Source organism: Octopus bimaculoides, chromosome 8 (assembly GCF_001194135.2).
Source record: "Octopus bimaculoides isolate UCB-OBI-ISO-001 chromosome 8, ASM119413v2, whole genome shotgun sequence".
Taxonomy (NCBI): domain Eukaryota; kingdom Metazoa; phylum Mollusca; class Cephalopoda; order Octopoda; family Octopodidae; genus Octopus; species Octopus bimaculoides.
The window spans coordinates 63,453,392-63,462,724 of NC_068988.1; positions in this window are offsets into that span (position 1 = coordinate 63,453,392).

Sequence of the window (9,333 nt, forward strand, 5' to 3'; positions counted from 1 at the left end):
GCAGTCAAAGAACTAGCAGTCAAAGAACTAGCAGTCAAAGAACTAGCAGTCAAAGAACTAGCTATTTCTAAATGTTCAGTATGTTGGAGAAGCAACTCAATTGCTAATCCCTGTATATTTATGATGATAAATAGTTTTACCGATAAAGGCTTTTTTCATACTGAACTACTTGGCAAAATTGTTAATTATTAATTCTATTATTAATTGACGATTCTCTGCCCTTATTCTTGTATATATATATATATATATATATATAGATAGATAGATAGATAGGTAGGTAGGTAGGTAGGTATGCATATATGCAACATTTACAGTGTCTTTGAATACATAATTGAAAAGTATTTACAATTAGTGTACCCTAATTATTTCTTACATGAGTCAAATTATGTGTGTTTTTATATCATACTACGCTTTTCCTTGTGTTTAATTTCATTTCCTGTCTCTTTAATGATCAGGTGTAATTTGGTGTCCAGCAACTGACTCAATACTTGGAATTGCATCTCAACATTCTAACGGTCAAAACTAGTATCCTTGCCATAGTCAGTTATTAAAACTATGGATGAAAATCTCATCCTTTACATGAACATATATGGCAATATGCCATACACCCTGAAATTTAGTCTGATTATGTATGCATTGTTCATTCGTATTTAACGGTATAAAGTAGTTGAGAAAGATATCTTCCCTGGAGAGGAGACTAGTCTATAATCTATTAGAAGAGACCTCCTCTTCGGTATAGTATATTAATACTATATGATGTCTGGGCAGATTTTATTCTTCCTCGCCAATATAACAACTTCAGTTAATCATATCTCTAACATAATATTGCTCTATTACACGAATATGATTACTGATGCAATTCTCTTCTCGAATCCCGTGCATAGAATATCATTAACGTCTAAGTCAAAATTAAAGGGTTCAATCATTTTTTAAAATTTTATTTTATATGTGGCAACGAATTTGAAACCGTAACAAGATGCACGACTTCTCGCTAATGTCTCTGTCCCAATTTATGTTTATTACAGGAATAAAATTTATATGTACTTGTCTTTCCTATCCACAGACAGCGCTTTGAATATCAATTTATTGTAAAGTATTTTAAATTAATCGCTTCCATCAGATATTTTACACGCAGACAGCAAATAATTGACTCGATTCTATTGTCCTTTCTCTAACCTGCTCACACCTGGAATCAGTTTCATTTCTCTTTTCATACATCCGCCCTCTGAAATTATCACAGTCTTCCGGTCACGTGCCCTAATGAGTGGATGATTACTGCGATAAGTAGTCATAAACGATAACTAAAAGCTCCGGAAGGATGGAATCTCTTTCACTTTGGAGCTAAAATATCACTTGTCGATGTGGAAGGCGATGTGCAGGGAGATTATCGATCTGTCCGTAACCAATAACAACAATGGAATTTAAATTAGTAGGTAACTCATCTAATGACTGCCAGTTCTTAGAAACAACGACGCAGCTGCAATAGTAAACGAATGGACAGCTAGAAATAACAACCAAATCCCAATTTAACCGCATATAATTATGAAATGATACTTTCGAAAATATGTCTGTGATATATTATGGTAGATGACAAATAGATAGGATGGTCATGGATTTAACGCTTTTGACCATAGGTCTGTTGATCAACTCTGAACTTGTGTTATATAACAATTTACAATAACACGAGCAAAGCTAGCATTACAGTGTATGCACAGGAATTGTGCGCCATCCGTCATTAATAGTGGTTTAAAATTTTAGCGTAAGGCCAGTAATTTCGGGGTTACGTCGATTACATCGACCCCATTGCTCAACTAATACCTATTTTATCGAACCCCAAAAAGATAAAAGGCAAGATCGGCCTCGGCAGAATTTGAACTCAGAACTTAAAAACAGACGAAATGCGACTAAGCATTTTGCCAGGCTTGCTAACGATTCTGCCATCTCACAGCCTTAACCATCCGTCAGTAATAATGACTGACTTACGATGAAGGAAAGAAAGCTGTATAGTCAGCTCAAAGTTGCCTCTTCGTTTCTGGTACTGAAGAGATTTAGTTAGTTAGAAATGCATTCATCAAAAATTGACTACGGTGTTCTATCGCCGTTTTATCTTGAGCAAGAAATTTCTTCTCCTTGACAAATTGAAGGTAACAGCGTTTACATGTTCAAATATATTCCCAATATAATTGAAATAGTTTTAATTTTCTCATGGAATTACACAGTGGAGGATTTTTGACACTTTATTGTGAACAATACCATAACTAAATAAACTGAATTCAACTGTTCATATATGGTTATATGTTGGTTAATATGTCTCCTTCGTTATGTTTTTGTTTCTGTTATCTATCATTAGTTTCTGCAATTGCGCCATAAATGCGTTTCAACATGGCGACTGTGGTTACGAATGAAGGTCCTTCTAATATTATTGGTGACCTACTTCTTCATTCACAATCGATTCGTTTTGTGTTAGACTCTTGCTCAAATAGCAGTAATATTTCTACCATTATTAATAACACCGTCAACAGTATTTAGATAACGATGCTAATAACAAAAATAAATTGTAATAATAGTAATGCGGATACATGTGATAATGACAACAACACGAACAGTGATGGAGACAGTAATAATACAAAAAAAATATTGTAGTAATATTAAAATTTGGCAAGCAAAAAATAAATTGACTCAAACGAATAGTGCTGCACACAAACATGTCAAAAGTGGTTGGCGTGTGACAGGGGAACAACAGGAAGGGGCAATAAATATCACATCTAAAAACGTGTAGTAAAAATAAAAATAAAAACTAGAAAATGGACAAATTCTTTCACATGTATATCCCAAAAGAGGAAGCACCATTAAAACAGGTAGAGAGAAATATTTCTTTTTTTTGGTTTTTCTTCCAAACACATTTAACAAATACAGTTTGTTACTTAAATATCAGAGGACATGATGCTTCTTTGGATTGGTGAATGTAAATTTTTACTCATATGAGCACGCTGCAAAAAACACCCAGGCTATATTCGACAATAAAATTCGCTCTAATGGATCAATAGCGAGAATGCATCATTGGTGCAGATGACGTCATTTACGGAAGTGACATATGTTAACATTTTGCTTCGTTTTGCTTCGTAAAATAAGCGCAAAGCTCGTTACATTTGCAGGAAGAGAAGCGTCTATAGTTTAGAATGAACTTTCTAAACTTTAAACCATAGAGATAAGGAGCTTGTATCCGTAATGGACTTCGACTTTGTCTCAAATTTGATTTTAGTAACTCCCGCTACGAAACTACTGCCAAGTTGTAGATACACCTGCGCTCCTGGTGTATGATACTCGTACTAGCTGGATTTGCATACTCAAAATTATTCCCTTGCTCTTTGTATCTCTTTCTACTTTGCTCTGTGGCTTCACAGCAGAAATATTCCCGTAGTGATATTTCACAAATTTTCTAATAATTCTAACATTATTTTAAGTTTTTCAATGTGCTTCTAAACTCAAAAACAAGAATCTCATATATACCACCAACTCCTTTATTCGAGAAATAATGAAAATATTTCATATCAGACACTAAATTATTATAATTTAGTTATGTGTAAAGTGATAACTTGAATCGTGTTATTCGGTTCAATGAAACTTTTTTCTGATGTGGTTGTCTAAACGTCTAAATCTTACGTACATAGTTAAATAACATTAGCTCTGTGAAATTGCTTGGGTCATTGATACAGAAGAATACAATGTTAATTCTGAAGAATGACCTTCTTCTTGTTACAAGTCTTCCAAACATTCTTCGTTTCCACGAGGCGGAAAAAATAAATCTTCTCCGAAAACATTTGCACTTAGATGTACCCTGAGTTTTTCTTTCTTCTGCTAACTAACTTAATAGCTAATCCAATTATTTCGATATTTTGAACTAGAGAAATGTGCCTGCACTCATATCGTTTCAGTTAAATATTTCACTCCTGAATTCCGCAAAACAAAGGTTAAATATTCCACATTAGCTTAATTGTACAGTAGGAATTTCAAACACCATGCTTTCATAGATGATAGAATCTATCTAAATACGAAATAGATCTATTGTTGTAAATATATATTCGTCAATGATAAGCTATTTACAGTTTGGTTTAGGTTTTGCATTTTGAGCGACGATAGATATTTTTCTTTGGAATAAGTACAGGTACATGAATACATATATAGATACACGTGCATAGATGCTTATATGTCTATACACACATACATATACATATGGATACAAACACATGTATATATGTATATAATGACGTCTATGTGTTTGTGTTATACATATACATAGACATATATACTTGTGTGTGTGTGTGTGAGTATGTATATGTATATATATGTATATATGTGTGTGTGTGTGTGTGTGTGTATACCTATGTTTATGTATATATAGATATAGATAATTTATAATTATATACATAATTATAACAAGTGCTTGACTTGCGCTTTACCACGCACTGAAAAAATAGACGTCAAAGGACACTATTAACACCATAAATTCTCCGAGAATAACACATCACATAATAGGCTAGGAATAGAAAGAAAATGAAATAAAACTTTCTGTTAACCGCGTACAAGATCCTGTTTTCAGCTTAAAGTAAAAATATTACATATTGCCTTCATTAGCGCCGGTATTCCATAGCATAAATTCACGAGAATCCATGAATATGTAAACGAGCTGCAGCTTCGCTCATGTGGTGTGTTATTCTCGGAGAATTTATGGTGGTAATAGTTCTTTCGACGTCAATTTTTTCAGTGTATTGTAAGGCGCAAGTCAAGCCCTTGTTATAATTATGTATATAATTGAAAAATATTTGTAAAATTTACCTATGAGGATTGTATTTCCGCACAGACCACCTGATTAAAAATCATTAATGATTTTTAGCCTTTATTATTATCATTATTATTATTATTATTATTATTATTATTATAATTATTATTATTATTATTATTATTATTATTACATAAGTCAAATATAAGGTTGGAGAATTAAGGTTAAGAAAATACGTGTTAAGCACACTATGGAAACCTTATTTCGGGATAAGTTCCAGGTCGTGTGTCCGCGGAGCATGTTCACCACTCATGGCTACCAGGCATCATCAGTGATACTTAGAAAACATCTTTGTAATAATTCTAGGAATTCTAGGATGCACGTTGAGTATATATCAAAGACAAAAATAGAAGACAGGATAGATGGGCCACGCTTTCGCCGTCCTTGTTCATACTGAAAAAAAATATATATGTATATAGCATCTCATGATGGTAATACTTCCTTACTATTTTATTTGTTTTGGTCATTGGACTGCACCCATGCTAAGGGCCGTTTAATTGGAAGAGAAAACTTACTATGTCTACCAACACTTTTTCTAAATATTAGCATTCACATTTTTCAAATAAATGGGTTTTTAACTCCGGTTGCTATCACTTTGTATTAAGGTAGGACTGATCGAAATATTATTGATTCTAGCAATGGTATCGGAAACAAAGCGCGACCGAGACACTAATATGCGACATAAACAAGAAATCTAAACGATTTAGTCGCCATAACAGACACAGTATATGTTGTGACAGATTAGCGGAAGCCCAAGAAACAAGACAACTTTGTACATGAATTAAATAGAGACAGAGTAACTCCATATTGAGACGTATGTATTTGGATAACATAAAGCAGCTGCATCATACTTTCTACATTAAATGCATTAACGAATTCCTGTATTTCTACGGAGAAAGACAGTGTTTAAATAGTTAGAAAATGTTAGTGATTAAATCTCTATTATTAAGAGCATTTAGTTTTTCCTCTACAAATGAAGTACTATTTAAATCTACTGAATGAAACAGACGCTAACGAACAACTGGTATTCAAAAAATAATAACTAAGAAACGAAGCTATAGACCAATATAGGTGCATATACAATGTAATAAATACATCAGGTTCTACACCTATTAATGACAGCGAAACCATACACGGCATATTGAATCAATGAAACAAAAGAATCAAATACATATTAAGTATACAACAGATGGACTAATTATCAAAAACACATAAAAGAGAAAGCAACATTTTCACTAATAATATGATAAAAGCAAAAAGTAAAACTTCCCAACTAATAACTAATCACTGGTCTCTCTTGTGTGCACACGTAAAAAAAAGCTACTAATGACCAATATGATTTACAAATATAATTGCAAACCTATAAGTTGTAAACTTCATGACTCAAACATTTCTATTTGCCATAAATTTTCTCGCTTTCTTGTCGGCTTGCTTTGCACTTAGAAGGAGCAATTGCACTGTATTACTATGTTGCAAAGTATGCAACAAAACTAGTTAGGAAAAGCATTTGTAGAGAACACAGCAGTTCTGATAGATTAATAAAAAAAAAAAAAAAAGGACTAATGATACAGAATTCAGCGTAAATGGAAGTTGAAATATCCATATGTATCTAAGATGTAATAAATATATTCACCCATAAACACGTACAGGCATATTTACGCAGGCATGTTTAGATACACACATATACATAAGTTAAATATGTATGATATATTTGCAGAACATGGCTGTGAGCACAAATGCATGCATAATATATTTTAGCCAATAGTTTTAATAACAATTTTCATCGCGTAGTGTATAATCTAGACTATGTGATTTTCATATTTTTAGTTTTATTATTTTAGTTTTATTAACGATGCCCATGCAATTTAAATGATAAATGGGCAGTATTTTAGATTAGCCTCTAGTTAGCCTATTGATGTGACAATGCCTTTATAGTCTATGTATTGCAGCATATAAGTTAACTTATAGTTTGCTTGTAATGTAGCATGTATCTTCCGTGCAATAGTTTTACCTCCAAATATCGATTGGTTTGGCCTGCTTTTTGTCTATAAATGTTATAACAATTTGCTTATTATAGTGCTATGACGAAGCTGTATATATATATATATATATATATATATATATATATATATATGTATATGATGTATATGTATGTATGTAAATATATATCTTATATCTTTTACATGTTTCACTCATCTCACAGCGGCCATGCTGGGGCACCGCCTTCAAGAATTTTTAATCGAATGTATCGACACCAGTACTTACTTCTTAGAAGCCTGGTACTCATTCTATTGGTCTCTTTTGCCGAATCGATAAGTTACGAGGACGTAAACACACTAGTACCGGTTGTCAAGCGGTGGTGGGTTAAGAATACAGGCACAAACACACACATAATTATATATATATAAATAATATATTATATATTATATATTATATATACAACTGACACTCAAATAATTAATATATATTATAATATAATATACTATACTGTAAATATAATATAATATAATATAATGCTTTACGCCTTTGATGGAATTTGATTTCTTAGTTTGTTACTTTAATATATAATATATATATATATACATATATACGATGGGCTTTTTAAGTTTCCATCAACCAAGTCCACTCAAACGCTTTGGTCGGCCCGAGGCTATTGTAGAAGACACTTGCCCAAGGTATCATACAGTAGACGTGGTTGGGAAGCAAGCTTCTTACTACACAGCTTCTTATTACACAGCAGTTGAATCGCTTCAGACGAGTCATAGGTGTCATCATATTTGTGTATCACTGTGTTTTGTCTTATCTATATTTATATATACAAACATGTGTGTTGCCTCTGCATATTTATATATTCTATATCCACTATGTAGTTTTAAAACTTTTTAACACATTGCCATCTTGTCTTTCATGTATTCTACCAGAAATTTCCCAGTTAGACTTGCCATTTCTAACGTTTTCACGCCTAACGTCTAAAGATTGGTGTCAAAACTATTAGCCGGATACACAATAATTATATTTATAAGTCTAAATCTAGAATCCGGGTTCAGTACTTACAAATATGTCATTAATTCGACATTGGTGTTTTCTTTTTCCTCAATCGTTATCATTATCTTCACAATTACCATAAGTATATTACTCCTAAACTCTCAAGCTTGTATTTAAATAATTTCTTGAAAAGATCCTTTTACAGACATATTTTTCATATTTGTGAATATACACTCTTAATCAATAAATATTAATGAATATTGATGTCGTCTTTAGGCTGGAGTCTCCTTTTAATGTGTTAAGTTGCTTGATCGAATTTTGAATCTGGTTGATAACCTGGTGGGCCCTCTTCGTTCTACAAGGTAGGAATCTTTGGTGCTTCGTTGAAATGTATCCCTTTAATTCTGAAAGCTTCTATCTTCGGACTGCTTCTGTCCGGAACTCCTCCAATGTCTTGTTTTCCTCTGGGCCTACAATATTCAGTTTTCTTTACATTTCTCTCTTTCTATAACGTTTGAATTTGTAAACCTCATTTTTCTCTTTCTCTATAGTCCCTTACACCAGTGCTTCTCAAACTATCTGATGTGGCGTACAAACAGTGTATTTTTCCAACGTGCCAGGAACCGGTAATATTTCTTAGTAATATTAATTTATACCGGAAGCAATATATATATATATATATAGTTGACTATTTTTTTTATATTATATTTATATTATAAACAATACATTACTACATATGCATTTTATAAGTATTTTATAATGTTTCTTTCTTTCCTGGAAACTCGCCGCATACCGGCAGCTGATGGCTCGCGGACCAGCACCACTTTGCGTAGCACTGCCTTACGCTACAGTAGATTCAAGCCTTCTTTCAGATGAAATCGTTGAGAAAACGCATATTCTTATATATTTATCCAGGGGATAATTTGTTCTGTAGGTTACAATGCGCAAAGTTTGCGACGACAAGGTACAGGATTTGTAGATAATATCGTAAAGTAATTTCGAGACAGTTACTTATTTATTCTTGATTATCTTTGTATTAAAAGGTATGTATGATGGTAAGTAGTTATGTATGTCTGTTTGAATGAATGTATGTATGTTCTTTTCTACATTTAATTATTTGAACTCTTCCTGTAAAAATGTAACTGGTTTCAAAATTGTTACAAATCCTCGCCGTTAGATTATAGCTAACAACACAGCGCCACCTTTTGAACGTGAGAGAAGTCTTCCACTTATAGATTGTATTTGTACAGTGCAAGTGAGCTAGTTTATTACTCTTTCTGAAAACCGTCGCTTTTCCAGATTGTCACTTGGGCATCTACTCACAAAACCAAGCGCACATCTGATTATTGGTATGAATATGATGAGAATACATGTTTGTATGTATTTAATTATGCGTTTATGTATGTATATAATGTATGTAAGAATGTATATATATATATATATATATATATATATATATATGAATGCCCTGTGCCTGTGAAATCTTGCATCCCTGCCGTAAGGCATTA